The 16588-nt window shown below is 36.8% G+C and overlaps 1 protein-coding gene across 4 annotated transcripts in view; it reads left to right on the forward strand.

Moving 5' to 3' along the window:
- LOC138707383 (ligand of Numb protein X 2-like) overlaps positions 1-16588 on the forward strand; it is a 474351-nt gene that overhangs the window by 95753 nt on the left and 362010 nt on the right. The window contains exon 1 of one of the 4 annotated variants that reach the window (XM_069836722.1): positions 3117-3194. The exons of 2 other annotated variants lie outside the window; for them this stretch is intronic. The gene's annotated coding sequence lies outside the window, so the exon portion shown is untranslated. Of the gene's footprint in view, positions 1-3116; positions 3195-13700; positions 13855-16588 lie in introns of those variants that run through there. One more of the 4 variants, XM_069836721.1, reaches the window with a different exon arrangement.

Below are 16588 nucleotides of genomic sequence, written 5' to 3' on the forward strand. Positions count from 1 at the left end.
ACATTTATATCAAACTTGAAAGCATGCGAAAGCCACTACTCTCTCGGAAAAAGTAAGAGATTGTACTTTCTTTCAGATCTCAGTAAGTTATAAGCAAACTACACAAAATTTATAATTCCAGTGTCAGACTCTTTGAAAGTAAAATGTGGGTTCTTTTACAACATCTTTTCCACTGAATTCAACTTGGGGTTTGGTACACCTGGTACAGACATGTGCAAGAATGCATCATGAAGTGTAATCCTCTGTCAGGACTCAGCGGTAAGAAAAAGGAAGAAACTCGTGCTGAACTCATTTTCCACAAAATCAGAGCAAAGAAATTCTACAAAATGTTGAAAGAAACTCCAAAAAGATTCTGACACACTTTGTTTCAATTTACAACAGGTTCAGCCGTGGCCGAAACTACCAATAAGTGAGGCTTTTATGTTAGACAGATTAGATTCTACGTATTCTGTATTACAGACGTTGAGAACAAATCCCCTAACTTTTATTGCTGAACTGAAAATCAGGCAAGCCGAGGAGTAAAAGAAGTAGCTTCAGTTGTTACAAATTTTCTTAGCAGACAGAATTTTGATGAAGCTGTCTTCATTAAAAGGCTAGTTCCAGACAGGTGTGGAGGCCAAAATCGAAATTCCATTCTTGTACATGCTCCCTAGTGGTGGCTTCTGCAAAAATCACCGAAATCTGTGAAAGACATATGCATGATTTTTCCTGGTCGAGGCCATTCATATCCTCCCAACAGGTAGGGCGTTTGACATAATAGAAAAAGCATTGCGAAGGCACTCTGAAATATTTATGCCTAAATACCACAATTTCTGTCGTAATGTGGACAAAGTTTCCGTTTTGGGGATAGATTAGAAAGTTCAAGATTTCAATGCATTTACCTCCAAAGTTCATAAGCAGGAAGGGATCAATACTATGAAAACGATACGTTTGATGAAGAAAATGAAGACAGGTAAAAGGAATGTAAATGTAGCAATAAATGTGTCATTTAGACTTGATCATCATAGACGTTCGAAATCATTGTTAAAGAGAGGTTGTCATGTGAAAGATATAACTCAACCCTTGAACATGCCAGTTTGCCCAGGTAATGTGAAAACTGCAAAGAAGGCTGATGTGGACTGTTTGTTGAAACAAAGATCTGGAGATGAGTGGAGGAACATGCCAAAACTACAGTTTTAAGCAAACATTGTTGATTATAAGAAAAATGACACGGAATGAAGAGGAAAATGAAAGATGTGATTGTCTTGATAAGGAAGAAGGTTTTAGAATGATATAGCACTTTCTTTTGTGTTTTGATTTGCTTGTGAACATGACTAAAGCATAATAGTCATAAATTTTGGACCATTAATTCATTAACAATCACTGTCACATGTACTGGTACGAGTTAATTTTGATTTAGTAAACTTGATTTCCTAAAGTACATACTTGTATTTGTATTTCGTTAGCATCCGTTTCAAAAACCGTTTTGTCCACCCGTATGGAACAAAACAAGTTAAGTTCATCCGATTTTTTTAAGTTGCCATTATTCCTAATTTAGATGCAACTGATTTTCAGCGCTAGTCATTTTGTTATCAAGAAAGAGTCCTTTTTACAACAGTGGTTTCTTTTTCATGCACAAGTTTAAGCGGTAGAAGTTTTTCGTCTTTTCTGAAAATTTATGATTTGTGGACTTAACGGCTTTGTGTTATGTTTACGATATATTTGATATCTGCCCACAATTTTTCTAGTTATAATTGTTTCAGGATATAGACTACCTTTTTAACAACCTTTTTAAACAACATGTTTACGTGTCCCGCGGATAACTGTAGAATCACCGTTTGTATTTCCGAACGATCTTTCTCAGTACGTTTCAAAACGTGTTTGAATGATGTGTTCTAATGATTTTTTTTGAGGACGAAAGTGTCACCCTTAATACTCTGCACTCTACTTGTCTCTTGGCCATAGACATTCCAAAGTGCGAGTGAATATCTTGGAAGTAGCCGTCTTCTACCTCTTGCTATACGGTCTCTTGCATATATTGAGACAGTATATGCAAAAAGATCTTGGACATCATCTTCACAACTGTCTGCTATTTGGTCTAAATTCTCTTCTACATCTTCCAATGGAATAAGAGGAAGGATCAGAAGGCGACGAAAACCAATGTGAATGACATCATTTCTCGAAGTCCAAAATTTACTGTGTGACGCCAAATGTTCTAACGAAAAGAAATAGACTTTCCTTTACCATACTATTTGGAACGAAACTTGGGCGGCATTTATTGCACTAATTTTGAATTCCAAGAGAATTAATTGTAGCTTTAAATCCGAGTTTATTCCTCGGGCTGTAGTTTTGAAATACTGGAATATACTTCCTTACATAGGCCTACTTTCATCTTTTCTAACGGAAAGTGCATATAGGTCTACTGTATAACGGGAAGATTTTCTCAAACACAATTCCATTGACTATGTTTGTTTAGCTGTAAAAATTGAAGAGATATTTTATTATGTACAGTCATTAGACAGCTAATCAAATGGACGTAGGTCCTAATGTGGAGTGGACGTTGTATTTGTAAACGAAAAATTGTGGTTAAGTAAGTTGTTACTAGTGGAGTGAATATTTCTACTCATCGTTATATTCTTATTGTCGTCCACGTCATTATCACTCCAGTTCTATCTTCAACCGCTTTTTAACTTACAACTTCATATTTTACATTGCTTGAAAGGGATATACAGAACATTAACAAAATTAATTATAATTAACATAACTTGAAACTTAATTTTTATGTAGACATTTTCTTATTTGTGAACACAATATTTCGTAATAATAATAATAATAATAATAATAATTTAGCATATTTAATGTAAGTGAATAAACTGTTTACGTGTTACTTTCCGTACTACTGAATTTACAGCTCTGTATCGATATAAGTTACACCTTATGCTTTACTTAGCCTGCAGCTTACACTAGCCTCGTAACGTAATCTGGCCGCTGTTGCTGAGCGCTTGGACTCTACTGATAAGTAAAGAGAGTTTTCTTAGTCCAACAACATTGGAATGAGTACAATTGTGCACTGGATATATTACATTGCGTCAGGTGTCCTTCAGTAGAAGTAACGCGAACTACAGGGTCACTCCGTAACAGTTTAGCAGTTCTAGTTGAAATAAAGGTTCGAATGTGCAGAAGTGGATAGAGGAATTCGAAAGACAGCATTATGTGTAAGTTGTGACATACTGTATTTTTGTGTATTTATATAAAACTGACATAATTTGTTCTAAAAGGTAGTATTTATAGCATCACTATAATTTAAAAAAACTTATAAACCATTTGAAATTGATAGAAAGAAGTGAGTGACGATCTACCTTCAATTAGTAATTCAGTGCCAGCGGACGAATTTAGCAGAGACCTGTATGGTGGTGCATAGTAGCATACCAACATTCTTTACAACAAAGTTGAGGACAATCACTTAAAAAAATTTGTTGAAGTACACTTGTACTCAAGGGCAGTACGTGTGTTACAGTAGTACCGATATTTTAAGTTACATTTTCAGCAAAGATTATTGTAATATAAGCTTAAACATTTAATTCAGTGCAGTACATGTGGTAACACTTGTACCTGTGTTTTACGTGAAAATTTTACAACAAAGATTATCTTAATATGCATTGAATTAAGAGCGGTGCCTATGAAATAGCAACATTTTAAGCATTTTGGGCCATATTCATAGACATTCTTAGCGGGGGCTTCCGGTGGATGGTCAGCGAACTAACGTTCTTCGTATTCATAAACCAGTGTTAGCGATATGATATATGATATATGATATGATATGATATGATATGATATGATATGATATGATATAATATGAATCCTGTACAAGTAATCACTCCATAGCCGGGGCTAGTTTAGCACGCTCGTAGCGAGGGCTAGCGAAATGTCTATGCATAGCACCCTTTAAGTTCAAATTTTACATAAAAGATTATTTGAATATAGGCTTAAACATTTTAAGAGTAGTGCCTCTGTGAAAGTAACATTTTAAATTAAAATTTTACATCAAAGGTGTAATATAGACTTGGTATTTCACAGGCACTACTTTTAATGGAATGTCTAACATTTTAAATTAAGAGTGTACGCAAAATCTATGTTTTTTTTTCTTTTGTAATACATAACAGAGCCCTACTCTTTACGTGTGTACAGCACCACGCGTCACTGCTCTTCGTAAAGTCATTTCTCTCATTGTACAAACTCCGTACTCAACTTTAAAGAGTAGTGGTCAAGATTCCGGTCTCTACTTACAAGTAGGGAACGAAGTTTGGACACCAAAACATCACTTCCACGCAGCTACAGGTTTAAGGAACACTGGCTATAGGATGACGTCAGTTATTTACTTCACTGGTGTACGGTTCCCCAAAAAAGGAACGAGACGATGGAATATTCTTAAGTCTCAGATGTAAGACACTGCGCATGATCGGAGACCAGAGCACTGATACACAAGATAAATATTTGAGTTACTTAAATTCAGGCTATTTGGTTTGTTGTTAGCATCGTTCCGAAATTCACTTCAAAAACTCCAAAAAAAATATATGGTAATATGACATAAATAATAGATAAATATAAACATATTATTGTAAATCGTGTAGTTAAATAGACATTTGAAGCTTCATGACTAGATCGATACTCCGCGCAGAAAGGAAAACTTTCGTGTCGTCTCAGTAGCTCAGGCGCTAAATCTTCTGCGTATTGTGCAGAAGAGAGCGGGTTCGATTCTTAGTCTATACAAACGGTTTTTTTGTCTGAATAACGTTGAAATAGAGTTTTACAAAGTCCTGAGATTGAGTGTTAATGATCCAAGACAATACAAACGTTAATCTAATGAATGCATTTACACCATTTATATATTATACATTATTAGGCTATATATAGCCTACACTGTAAATGCATATATATTAAAAACTAATAATTGCAATGAAATTGAAAAATGTAAAATGCTTTAAAAACAAACATTAACAAATTGATTTTAAATAACTACATTTAAATATTAACCTATCAGCCACCGAGACTAGATGGAGAGACAGATATTTATCCAGTTTTTAGTCAATCCGCAGGCAGGTTCCCATTCAAAATATTTACAAAGAATATTATAGCCCGGATCATTTAGCAAGACGTTCCAAGAGGTGAAACATTCGCGTGAGAGTGCTGACTTCCCCTCCTCGAGAAGGCTTTAGATCAAGTTTTTTTTTTAAATTTCATTGACTGTATTCTATAGATCTTACATTAGCATTGAAGCTTAAGATGTGGAATAAGTCACAATTTTATAAAATTGCAATTGTACAAATATTTGTACTGTATAGATGAGGAGGCGAGATATGACATACCATCTGTGTGTCAGGTGAAAGAATGAGCTATCAGAAAAAGATTTTGTTTCGTGATGGTTAATATTATACGAATCTAATGACACGAAAGTTCATCTATCTTCTCCCTTTATACCCATTGGTGACATAGATACGGCACATGATAAGGTATACACCTGTGGAGTAACGGTTAGCTCGTCTGGCCGCGAAACCAGGTGGCCCGGGTTCAATTCCTGGTCGGGACAAATTATCTGGTTGAGGTAATTTCCGACGTTTTCCCTCAACCTATTAATGAAGAATTGCTGTGTAACATTCAGCGTTGGACCTCGGACTTATTTCGCCATCATAATTACATTCCCCTCTTTCATAATCATCAGCATCTCAGTTTCTTTCCCACATTTCGGGCTTACTCTAATTTAGAGTCAGCTGCGGGCCGCCACCGATCTTAGACCCCACGGTACGTGGTCATTAGTTGCTGGTGGTAGTACTATGTACTGTGATTTCTCCCCTGAGGCTCATAGTGCTCGTGAGATCAGGGCTTGAGTGGCTACGGTGATGCCTACGCTGGTAAGCAAAGGGAGTTCGGGAGCAGCCCTCAGAGAAACCGGTACGGCCTACTTGTGAGGCCACTCCCCTTAGAAGGAAACAATAGGTAGATGAAAATGTATTGTAACTTAAAAAAACATATATTAATTTTGAAATCATAAAATCGGAAATATTCATGGAATTTCTAAGCAAAGCAGAACAAAATTACACTTTCTAATCAAAAGTGGACAAGTCCAAACTAATACATTTTTTACTGGTAAAATACTCTAGAGATAAATGAGCTATTAAGATATTCGATTAGTAAGAATGCACCAGATGAGTCATTCCACGTAAAATCGCACAAAATTATACAAATTTTGACCTTCATATTTCTGATTGCGTTTATATTTTTTTTTACCAACTCTGTGGGTCTAATAAACCAACAAGTGTATTTTTATTTCCTCCTAAGTCCACATGTTTTTAAAATGTTACATGTTAAAATTCGTTAAAAATGTCGTACAATGCAACATTTAAAGCGTCATATTTCTGACGATATTGATGTTAATTTTTTTTAATGCATTTAAAAGCTTAAAATACTGCCTTTTATTAAATATTTACTAACTAATTTTAATATAATTATTACAAATATTTTTTTATAATTCAATTTTTGAAAGTTATATATCATTGTGAAATAGCCCTATTAAAAATCGAAAAAAAAAATCTTACTAGGTGCACTGAAGTATTCTTAATAATTCCAGAAAAAATCAGAATGGGATCTCCAATAGTTTAATGGAAATTTAATTACTTACGACACAATGTGTAGCGGTCGGCGCAGCAGCAGTGGGCGGGAAGCGTTAAAGCGCGCTGGGAGGTTCATGGGCGCTGGATGATTGAACGTTGCAACATTACGCCCAGTACGGATCAAGTCACTCGAGGAAACGCTGCTAATTTACTTATTATGATATATTCAAATATTTGTACATTATGCTTTTTAAATGTTTCTTTTCATTCACACTTTAAATTTTCTTTCGCCTACCTTCTTTCTTGAAAGAAAATTATTTTACTAAATCTTCAGTTTTTGACAACGGAATGAAAGAATGTAATTTTAATCTACCAGTTATTGGTTTTAGATTGTGGTATCTGGCCTGCAAGTTTTCAGTGTGGTTTTTGTGCTTATTCAATGGACAAAATATAAATGACACGTTAGAAATGGTTTTTGTGACCAATCAAACAGTTTTTTTTTTGGTGTTGTTATAGGATCTTGTATAGGCTGACTCTCGTGGCAAGTCTTTTAACAGTTTCTCTAATGCCATCACATGGACCTTTACCATGCGACATTGCAAAGAAGTGTCATTCAGCACCAATTCCATAATCGTCTTCATGTAAGCAATTATTTTTTTTTTTGTATTATGAACTTGATCCATTGGAAAAGTAGATGATTTTTTTCATATCGATGAATTTTTGCTTTAAGAAATTGATTGCTTCGGATTGAAAAAAGTGAAAGGGATCGGTGTCATGTTTCATGGTTTCTGAGATGACAATACTTTTGTGACGAATTTCTGTATCTCCTTTGAAATATATTACGAAAGGATGTATTGTGGCTTGGCATATGTTCCAATGCACACCTTGTATTGAATCTCGTATTACAAATGAATAATTTTCAGAAAAGTCTGCAATAACTATGTAATTTTCAGGTTGTACATTTCTTTGCATTCCGTCAAAAATAAAATATGGCTGACTTTCGAAGGGATGACGATGCATCTTCTACATGAACAATTTTACATGCTAGGGAGCCTTTTACTTTTTTAAACTTTTCACGTAGGTATCGTTTTTGTTGTAGCTTTCTTTTCTTGATAGGGGGATTCTATTGATATCAAACTCTTGTTTAATTCCTCAGTATTAGTGATTTCTAGCAGTGTATCCATGGAACTGCTAGAAGAAGAACTGGGATAATCACTTTCTCTGTCCGCACGTTCATTTGATTCATGTTTATTAATATCACAAGAACTACCGGCTTCACATATAATTTCACCTGACCTATCCGGAAATTGATTGATTTTCACGGAACGAGTCACATATTTGCACATTCAAAGACTCCTTTAAATTGAGCTTTATCAATTAGTCGCGACTTACGCGTCTTAGTGTACTTTTCTTTTTAAAAGCGTGATTAGGAATGTACATGGATTTAAACACTTGTTATATAGGCTATTACGCGATCTTTACCATCACTCATGTTGTATAGAAGTCACGTCACTCCGTGAAATTCAAACCCAAACTGATTATTTTTCTCTTCTATATTTTGTCTCCTGCCATCTGTTTACTGCCATAAAGTTTACTGCCTTACCCGGCCTTGCTATCATCAAACACTTGGCCATATTACAGTGTAAACATACAGCACTGTGAAGGGCTTCCCCTCTTAGCTGAGCTGACAATAATAAAATAACTTTAGATAAGATATATACTGTTCCTTAAGGTATTAATCATTTGATGATTAGTATGGTGACATCAGATGCAACGGGGGATTTAATAATACTTTTCCCGGGAAGCCTTCTAGCCTATGGCTGCAAGCAGTTCATTAGCTGGGCATCGCGAGCGCGTGCATACCTCCGGAAAATAAATTGTTACAAATGTATGGGTGCCGATCCCATATTTATAAATGCAGTAGTTTACAGATAATACATCAGCGAACAAGTCTATATTTTTTTACGATTTTTAACTTGGCTATTTAATATAGTAATTTTGTTTTGAAAAAGAGATGATTAAAAAAATAGGCCAAATTTTAAATTTATTTGTGATAGGCCTAAAGTAATAAAAAGTGTTATATTTAGTCTTTCAAATGCGCCGAACTGCAAATCTCAATTATATGTAGACACAGAGTTCCAAGCGAGTTTATGTAACAGTGCGCGCATAATTTGCGTAACTTCATATAGTCATAACTACACAAATAATTAATAATTGTGAAAATAAAACAATACGGGTCACCTTATTTCATGTCTGGAATTCATGAAAAAAATTCGACCATTTCCGAGGTCGTGTTTTATTGCTGTGCGATTTGACGTGGAATGACTCAGATCTTTATTTTTTTTTTTCTGTTTTTCTTGTTTCCTGAAAAAGAACTACGGTATATTGTAATATGAATATGTCCGTCTTTGGACGCAAGCTGCACAAATGTGGTCTCGTTCGATCGGGTATATGACTAAAATGCGAGCATGACCTTGCATGCGCGAGGAACGCGTGGTGGCCCGCGATCTTTTTGAGCGTGGGCGAAAATATCCGGGCAGTACATCTCACGACTCCAGTGTCTTAGCGCGCTGATTCTGATGCTAAACGAAATATATAGTTTAGATTTTTCGATATAAGCCAGACGTATTCATATGTCCCCGGCATAGTCACACCCCTATTTTTGGGGGGCAATTTTCTCGTGGAAACACGTCGCTCGTCGCTGGCATAACCCAAATTTGCAGAGAAAAATTCAGATGAGAATGTAAAAAATGTAGCTTCAAAAACCATGCGCCATCCCAAGTTTATATAGCTCTCTGCAAGATCTTTCACCAAGTCTACATAACTATGGGTTTTTGTGTTCCTAAGAAATCCAGCAATTAAGGTTTTAAAAGAAATCCAGACAATTCTACTTCTTTCAGTTTCGCGTCAAATATCTGATCCTTCAAGAGCATTCTGATGTGCGGACCAGCGAAAGCACTCTCCTTCAACTTGGCATCCCTGATGGCTGGAAATATTTTTCTTACGTACAGAAATCCAACCCCATTTTTTATTAAAGTCTTAATGAAAATTTTAATAAGACCTAGTTGTATGTAAAACGGTGGTGAGATGGTTCAGGACATCGACGTTCATCACTTTTATATGGATCCGACACAGGCAAGTCATTTAAGAGCATCTCCTGCAGACCTCTGGAGAAAGAACTAAGGAAGAGACTAGTGAAGTGCTTTGTGTGAAGTGTAGTATTGTATGGCGCAGAAACATGGACATTACGACGAAATGAAGAGAAGCGACTACTAGCATTTGAAATGTGGCTATGGAGAAGGATGGAGCGTGTGAAGCGAACAGACGGAATAAGAAACGAAGCTGTGTTGGAAAGAGTGGATGAAGAAAGACTGACGTTGAAACTGACCAGAAAGAGGGAAAGAAATTGGTTGGGTCACTGGTTCTGAAGAAACTATCTTCTGAACGATGTTCTGGAAGGAATTATGAACGGGAGAAGAGTTCGGGGCAGAAGATGATATCAGATGATAGAAGACATTAAGATATATGGATCATATGAGGAGACAAAGAGGAAGAGAGAAAATATGTAAGACTGGAGAATGCTGGGTTTGCAGTGAAAGATCTGCCCTTGGGCAGAACACTATACTGTATATACAGAGTGGAAGTGAAATAACCTTGCACGATAGGGCGCACATAAATGAATATACAACCTATATTACGGTTAATTGGAAAATTAAGTTTGAAGTTTGTTTAAAATTTCAGCAGTCCGGCAACATCGTTGCTAACACACTACTCGCGATACAGATTTAAGAAGTCAACGAACTCGATGTGTCTAGGTAGTTGAACTGCTCTCTGCCAAGACGTTAGCACTTCCATTGTGCAATGGTTTGAATTCATAGGTTTTTTAAATTAAATTTACACGAAAACCGTGCACTATATTGAAATACGTCAGAGGGATAAATTATTTTTTATTAGATTTCCTATCGATATGGACAGAATCACGACCCTACTCGCAATAGTTACCGAATAAGAGATTGTTAAACATTTGGATTTTTTTTTCTGAAAAAAAAAGAAAGAAAGAAAGAAAGACTATGAACTTTCCACCAACGTGATGTTACATACAACATGAGTTGTTCGCTCTGAAAGTCTGCAAAGCTATTTCTTTATCTAGGAAATACAATGACGAGAAGCAGTTTACTTTAAAATCGAAATCCGACTCAAATAGGCATAACTTTATTCCTTTTATTTAGTGGGTTGTTTTACGACGCTGTATCAACATCTCAGGTTATTTAGCGTCTGAATGAAGTGAAGGTGATAATGCCGGTGGAATGAGTTCGGGGTCCAGCACCGATAGTTACCCAGCACTTGCTCATATCGGGTTGAGGGAAAACCCCGGAAAAAACCTCAACCAGGTAACTTGCTCCGACCGGGATTCGAATCCGGGCTACCTGGTTTCGCGGCCGTTACTCCACAGGTGTGGACAATTTTATTCTTTCTCAACCTATGTGTAATGTTTGAATATCCCTTCAAACAATTGTCTGCAGCAATCACTCTGCTGTAGTTAAAAAAATATAGGAATGACTGACACCGCGAGTTGCGGAAGAATAATATAATTATTGTTGAAATATGTATAGGCCTACCAATCCACAGAATTCCCAATAGTCATTAAAGCAAAAATGAAAAGTGTTTTTGAAACAAACGAATGTGATGTGCGATATACGAAATGCACTACTAGATTCACAAAGGCATTGTTCACCTGAAGATGCAATAAGTAACACTATCGTATTTCAGATTTGCTCCAGTTACATCTTGCGACGTAGAAAGAACATTTTCAGAGTACAAATATTGTTTTTCAAAACATAGAATAGTATCTCTTTTGGTAAACTGGAAATCTAAATTAACAAGACAAGTATAATTTGTGAAGGTAACTTTTTTATTGAAAATTACGAAGATTCTAATTGCCAGTTATTGTCTCTGTTATTTTTTCATTCTGTTTCTTATTCTAAGGCCAAGGATCGTTGGCACAAAGACAAGCTTGATTAGCACCCAACTCTACATGTTTGTTTCGCCGGTTTGTTGACGTTGAGAGCTGCGTTACTACTGTTCATTCCATAGATATACTGTATATCCAAGCTCAGAAACTTAACAGTTTTGGTACGAACGTTCTACTTCTGACCGTCACTATGTGGTACAGACTTTAAAGCTGATGCCTCATTGGAATATACAATTAAATGTTTTTTTTTTCAGTAAATCCTGAAATTTTCGTGAAGCAAAAGTAGCAATCAGTCACATGCTCTTTGTTCCCGCCAAATCATCGGGACTGCAAAAGACATAGCTCTCGTATTTACTTTTTGCCATTCGGATAAAACGGCAAAGCAAGAACAACGACATGCCTTGGGGACCCCAAATCCTATCCTAGTCACCAGCAGACAGTCAGAGTGTAGTTTGTAGACTGTTGTGTAAGGTATTTCTTTTGTGATTTCGAGTGAAATTTCTACAGGAAAGAAACAAATTATTCGGCTAGTTTACAGTTCAAAACTTGACAAGATGTCGTGTAGTTCTGCCACTATCCTTGTTTCAAAGACATATATCACCACAATAAAATACTTCACTAGACGAAACTCGCACTTATTAAGTCAGTCACACTTTCTACTTTCTTTACAACCGATTGACTGAAAAGTTAAGACATTTAGCTACTGGTTGAAAGACCTATCAGGTACCATTACCGTCTTCCCCCGGTAAACCTAGCCTATATTCATCAGATGTTTTTAACCTTGACGCTTATTCATAGAACAATATACTGTAGAAATCCTTAACGAAAGAAATTTTTTTCAGCGATCAGTGGCTATTTTTGAGACTAAGTAAAGTGCACGAAAATTTTTGTTTTCTATGTATGTTTTCATTCGTATATAGCTTGTAATCAAAAAGTAAAGCTCAATAGACACTTTTCCGTGATATATTCGAATTTAGCTTATAAAAATAACATAAGATTAAATATTTTAGTTGTCCACACCTGTGGAGTAACGGTCAGCGCGTCTGGCCGCGAAACCAGGTGGCCCGGGTTCGAATCCCGGTCGGGGAAAGTTACCTGGTTGAGGTTTTTTCCGGGGTTTTCCCTCAACCCAATACGAGCAAATGCTGGGTAACTTTCGGTGCTGGACCCCGGACTCATTTCACCGGCATTATCACCTTCATTTCATTCAGACGCTAAATAACCTAGATGTTGATAAAGCGTCGTAAAATAACCCAATAAAAAAATATTTTAGTTTAGGTTACAAAATGGTTGTTGACTAGTGTTACAATTAAACATTTTTCGAGCAATGGTAGAAAGAATAAAATTATATCCTATCTTCTTGGAAGTTCTTTAAAATATATATTAAAGATTAACTTCGTGTCTGAATTTTATACTGAGATATTCAGGTTTTTGTTCCTAAAATGACGTGTTGGATCCTTTGAATAAGTGCTGGAATGCTTCAAATGTACAGTAGATTTCAAGCCTGCATGCTAAATTTCAACTTGCAATATCGTGCAATTAAAAAAAAATTATCGCTGGTTTGATAGACATATTATGGGCTCCATTCGCTCGTAATAATAATAATAATAATAATAATAATAATAATAATAATAATAATAATAATAATAATAATACCTAAAGATATAACATGTTCAGAATTCAACTTATAAGTGACGTGAATGTGTCACTGAATGAAAGTCCTCTCATTGTCCCTGATACGGGGATAGGTTACAAGTTCTGAAATAATAAATGTAATATTACTTGAAATATGAAAGTCCACGTGGATACTTTCTTGTACACGCGCTTTGGGCTTACATGTTCTCAATCTATTTTAAATCTTGGCCTGTAGGCCTATATTGTAGTATTCTGTTTGGACTTCTTGTCAAACATGCCTGTTAAGTTTGACTTGCTGATCTTTTCACTGTTCTATTCGCGCTGACGCGGGCGCTAAATCAAAAACGTCCAGACTCCCTGATATCCAAGTGCTTACATGACTCGGCTAGTAAATACAGAGTTTTAATTTCAGTGTTGGATCCGGCCCAATGTATAAACGTCTTCCATCTCCCACCCCATCGCCCGCTTCCTGCTCATCCACCTCCGCCTCCGCCTCCGCCTCCACTTCTGCCCAGAGTTGTTAGTCTCCTCGCGCATACGTACCTAACCTCAAGTCAGGATGAAAGCTGCGGGAACAGAGTCACATGCTCTCGCTGTGAATTACATCATTCTCATTGTGCTCCTTGTCATCTTGTACCTCTTATGGTTGTCTCTGTGAAGGTAAGTAAGGCCTACTAGAAGTGATATTTGTGCCCATTTCACAATTTATGTATCTGCCAACATTCGGATCTAACGCTTTTAGGCACATGGACGAATTGTCGAAATCTTCGCCTTGATATGAAAGTTAAGGTCTCTGCGACGCCCTGCCTATACATTTTTATTATTCAATGCTTTCGCTGCATTTTGCCCAGGAATTTGTAGGATACAGTATTATTTTTCTTTTACCAATAAAAAAGTAACAATTTTACTCTTATCCCTGCATTTACACAGGGTTAGCCACTGTGTACAGGCTATGGCATGCGAAAGTAACAGTTGACGATTATCATATTGTTACGAATTAATTTTTTGTGTTACGCAATTTGATGAACCGTGGCATATTTTCCAGTAATCGATGGACATTTTCTGTGGAGACTTTCTTTAAAACCGGAAGCATTGTGTAGACACAAAGTAGGCCTAATTTGGACTTCCGAGACGTGGAATAATACCCAAACGGGATAGATTTCAAAATGAGTTGTGTTATTACACGTTCTGTTCAGAATACTGAACGATTGCGAATCCCATCATTGAGGCCGTCCCTGACGTTGAATATTCTCAAAACGACTTTTAGAAGAACTGTCCAGAATGGAGATTTCAACGGCGCATATCGCAAGAGAAAATTGACTACTTGATTACTGTCAGAATCATGTTTGCTGGTGGACTGATTTCAAGATTTGAGGACATAACTTGGCCAGTAAGATCTCTGGATCTGAATATGGGCTATTTAAAGTTCGTACGGTTTTCCAAACGGTTTGCTTTGTTCACATAACTATAGTCTTACAGAACCATTTTCAAATATACCCATACCATCAGGTAAAATAAATGAATTTATTATTTAGTATACTATTTGAAAGCTAAGAAATTAGAATTAAAGGTAATAATTTAAAAATACACAGAAAGATTATTAAAATACATTGTATTAAACAGAAAATGAGCATATGTAAGTTTGGAAACATATTTTAAAATATCATCCTTCCTTTTCAATGCACTTGGCTAGCGTAGCATTTCGTAGCACTACTCACAAGATTGCAAAAATCTAAAAGCGTTAGATCTGGTGACCTGCAGGGCCAATTTTGTAGACCATCGCAGCCTAACGATCACATAGGGGAATGTTCATGTAATTGAGCTGCTATTACTAGGGCCGGTTTTTTTTTTATTAGCGATAAACGCGAAATGTAACGGAGAGATGCAGCGAGAAGTACAGGGACATGATTTTACTTTTACTTAAGTTTTTATTATACCTGAGTTATTTTAATTTACTTCACTCTCCACACAAAACCAAGGCCGCATATGCAGTCAAAGTTGTATTACGGTCATAGTAAATAGTACTGAGTGAGTATAGTACGTTGCAAAAATATGGTCGCATTTTTCAGTGAAGAAAGAGCACGATAAGGATCACGACATGGACCACGATAAGAATAACGGCGTGAACCGCTACAAGCACCATGACATGGATCATGATAAGAACCCCGACATGGGCCACGATAAAGGTCACAGACATGGACCACGATTAACACCACGACAAAGATCACGGTAAGAATCACGGCGTGGACAACGATAAACAAAACAAGGATCACGGTAGGAACCACGACATGGACCACGATAAGGACTTCGAAATTTACCAAGATAAGGACCATGACAAAGACAAGAAATGTCACTGTAAAGATTATGACAAGGGCAAGTGGAATGATAAAGACCACTACATTGGCAACAAGCATTATGATAAGGACCATGGAGAAAGCAACAGGGACCGCTCTAACGGCTGCGACAAAGACAAGGACCACGATAAGGATCACGACATGGACCATGATAAGCACCACGACACCGATTACGATAAGTACCACGATAAGGTTCACATCAACGATCACGAAAGGACTATGATAAGAACCATGAAAGGACCACGAAAAAATCACGAAAGGATCGCGATAAGGATTGCGTCAAAGATAACAAGGACTACGACAAGGACAAAGCAAAAACAATGACCACTATAAGGATGACGATATGGGCCACGAAAAGCACTTTGATAGGGATCACCATAAGGACCACGACAATGATCACAAGGAGGACTATGATTGAGATCACAAGGACCACGATTGTGATAAGAACTATGAGAATGACAAGGACCATAACAAGGACAAAGAGAAGGATCATCATGAGTATCATGACATGGGCCACGAGAGAACCACGAAAATGATCATGAAAGGGACCACGGCATTGGGCCACGATTAAGATCACAAGGAACAGGATTGCGATAAGAACTATGAAATTGACCAGAACCCTCTAGCACCAAAACAATAACAAAGACAGGAACTACAATAAAGAACCCAATATGGACCACGACAAACACCACGAGAATCATCACGATAGGGACCACGACAAGGGCCACGATAAGGGTCACGGCAGGAACCATGATAGGGACAAAGACAATGACAATGACAAAGACAACAAATATCTAATATGGGCAGGAAAAAAGCAGCAAGGAAGACGATAAGGACTGTTACAATGCAAACAAGGATCACGATAAAGACAACAAAGATCGCGATAAGGGACGTGTTAAAGACAACAAGGATCACGACAAAAACAATAAGAATCACGATAAAGACCATGGCATTTACTTGCCAATGTACCAAGGACCAATATAAGAAACGCGATATGGACAAAGACAAGGGCCACGATAATTACTAAATGGATTACGATA

Source organism: Periplaneta americana, chromosome 10, assembly GCF_040183065.1.
Source record: "Periplaneta americana isolate PAMFEO1 chromosome 10, P.americana_PAMFEO1_priV1, whole genome shotgun sequence".
NCBI lineage: Eukaryota > Metazoa > Arthropoda > Insecta > Blattodea > Blattidae > Periplaneta > Periplaneta americana.